Raw genomic sequence first — 3074 nt, 5'->3', positions numbered from 1 at the left:
ACTATTCTTTTCACATGAGATATTGTATTATGCAAAACAGAGGTAGAAAAATTGAATATAAGTATATAAGTATAATTTTTTAAGTAACAAAATATACAATTGAGGGAGTGACAGGACAACCATGCTTTATAATGCATTTATATTTATGTGAAGAAAACTAAAGAAAGAGTGATCACTTTGTGGAAAAGAAGGATGTCTGTTACATAAGGCAGTTGTTATACTAAAATAAAGTAAAAGGACTCCCATCTGCCCTTATGCCATCTCCACATTACTGCCCAGACTCCAGAAATGTGGCTCAGGTGTTGTCTTTGTCCGCTAGGTCTTTCTGGCCCCTTACTTACTCCTGCTCGTTTTTCACCCCTGTGGAACAAATAGACCTGTCCTAACTAAGCAGTTCTTGGACCAGCTGTCTGTGGCTTTCTCTGACTACACAGCTTCTGCAGTGGACCAAGCTAAACATCTTACATCTGACAAACAACTAAAACAGAAGTTCTTTGAAAACCACATTGTTGTCACAGAGGTGAAGCTATCAATTAACCAGGGATTAGATCTGAGCTGCAAGGAATTCTCCAAGAACCTATGGCAGTTTAGTGCTCCTCTTTAGATCCACATCTGGTGGGGGGACATCTCTGACTTCAAGTTCTTCAGTCAGGTGGGATATTTTTTCTACCCTGCCTGGGTTTCCTTGCCTGGATGTGCCATCTTCAGGTTAACAGCCTTTGCTCCATCTGTATTATGTAGACAGCATTTCCAGTCATTCTGACCCGAAGTATCAGTGGTATATGGCATTATATATTTATCATTTTGTCCAGTAGCAGCAGGTTGAAATTTTGCATATATCCAAAATGATTTTTTCTTTTTACTATATTTTATTTTTAAATGTTTAATTTAAATTTATATAAACTTTTAAAAATCTTTTTATTGATTCTTTGTGAGTTTCACATCATGTACCCCAGTCCTGCTTCTATCCCTGTCCCCTCATATCTGCCTTTTGCCTTTGTAACCTGCCCCACAAAACAGAAAACACACAAACAACAAAAATAGACAAACAAAAAAACAAAGCATAGAAAACCTTGTCATTGTGGAAGCTGTAGTGTGTGACAGTGTATCCCTCTGTCCACATATTCTTCACTTGCAAGTTAGTCTTTAGTTTGGTTCAAGATTTCTGGCTTCTATGACACCATCAATACTGGATCCTCACTGGGACTCCTCCCAGTTATTCTGTTGTTGCCCTGTGTCATGGTGATTTTCCCTTTTCTGCCTCCCAACTGTTTCCAGTTTCTATAGATTTTGGAATGGGCCTTCTCAGAGCCCTGCATCTGGGCCTGAGTGCTACCAGAGCTGGTCATCCCACCAGCTCTCCCTTATCTACACCACAAGGGTGAGCTCTCCAGCACTGCTCTGGATAGGCCACCCAATGCCCCCATCAGCAGGAGGCAAGGGGCAGGTCAGCTCCCCTGCTCTCAAGCCCTTAGGGCCTGCTCACCCACACCCACACTTCCAGAGCCAACTCCATTGCTGCTCAGTCAAGACATGTGACCCAGCCCACTCTCCTAAGTGCTGCTGCAACTTATGAAGAGCTGGGCCAGTTCTCCTGCTCTCACACTCTCTGGAATGGCTCACCCCCGCCTTCCTCATCAGGGCCAGCTTCACTGTGTTGCCCAGGCAAGTTGCAGGGCCTGCTCTCCCAAGCGCTATAGCAAGTGAGCAGGTAGGGATAGCTCTCCCACGCGCATGCCCTCTCCAGACTACTACAAATGGCAACGGGTGTGGCGAAGGCACCACCCTCATACCATGCCACCTCACCGCAGAGGAACAGCTGGGCCAGCTCTCCAATATTCTTGCCATAAGGACTAGATCACCTCTGCCTCTCCACCAGGACCATCTCTTCTGTGCTGCCAAGGCAAAGTGCAGTGTCTGCTCTCCAAGTATTATAGCTGGTGAGGGACAAGGCCAGCTAACCTGCTCTCATGACCCTAGGGCCAGCTCCCCTGATTGCTGCAGGTGGTAAGGGGGAAGAAGAGGGAGTGTATCACTCTGCACCCATGCCACCTCATGACAGACAAATGGCAGTGTCAACTTTCCCTTCCTCCTCTCCTCAAGGATGGCTCATCTCCTCCCTAGCAGCTGCCCTGGCCAGGGATATCCCATATTCTCTACTGGTAATATTAGCCATGGACATTAACACTGACCCTGCCACTGTGTGGCCAGAGATTCAGACGTTGCTCTCAGCAGAGCTTGGGCTGGAACCTCAAGATGGACACAGGCAGCAGGGCAGGCCACTCACAACAGGCTACTCCTTTCTACCCTTGAGTCTCCAGTTCCATTTTTCTCCATCATTCTCAAGTTGCTCTACTTCTCTTTCTCACCCATCTGACCACCACACACTTGCACATTGTGGTGGCTTCAGCTGGAGGCCGGTCACAAGGTTGGCAGGCCTCTGGGTGACATCCTCCAACCATGCTGTGTGGTGTGTAAGCCAGCAGCTGTCTGTGCCTTGCACTGAAGGACAGGTCTGTGGGTGGTGGCATGGCAATACACAGGTCCCTGTCTCTCTTCCTCCTTCTGCACTGAGCTGAATGGTTTTTATTTGATTTCTATGAGTCCTAGGCATAAGGCAGCTTTGGCCACCAAACCAGACATTAAGCTAGGATAAACAAAGGACTGCCGTCTGTTCTGCTCCTGGCTGATATAAGAGCATCACCACCAACAAGGTGTCTCTCTGCCCATTGCCAGGGAGCCAATTTAAATATATTTCGATCATATTCTTCCCCTCCCCCAAATCCTTCCACATTCTCTCTCCCTCCTTAGTCCCCAATTTTAAGGGTTTTTTTTTTCTTATAAAAGGAAATACAAGAAAACAAAATAAAACTACTTCTAAAAAAAAACAGAGAGAGAGAGAGAGGGAGAGAGAGAGACCCTGTAACCAAATACAAGAACTCAAAATAACTGTGGAGTCTATTACTTGTTGGTCAACTCCTGAACATAAGGCCTGCCATGGAGTAGTTGGTATACTCAGTGTCACTCCATCAAAAAAAAAAAAAAAAAATGATTTTTCCTCTCCCGGCAGGTAT

At 45.9% G+C, this 3074-nt stretch overlaps 1 non-coding gene across 1 annotated transcript; it reads right to left on the bottom strand.

The window, feature by feature from the left end:
- Positions 1–2597: 2597 nt before the first annotated feature.
- LOC115063704 lies at positions 2598–2742 on the bottom strand. Its single transcript, XR_003843587.1, has one exon. It is a non-coding gene; the product is annotated as a small nucleolar RNA SNORA48 (small nucleolar RNA).
- Positions 2743–3074: the final 332 nt, after the last annotated feature.

This window comes from Mus pahari, chromosome 3 (genome assembly GCF_900095145.1).
Source record: "Mus pahari chromosome 3, PAHARI_EIJ_v1.1, whole genome shotgun sequence".
NCBI classification, from domain to species: domain Eukaryota; kingdom Metazoa; phylum Chordata; class Mammalia; order Rodentia; family Muridae; genus Mus; species Mus pahari.
The sequence above is the reverse complement of the archived record's forward strand: the minus strand, read 5'-3'. Positions and strand labels throughout refer to the sequence as shown.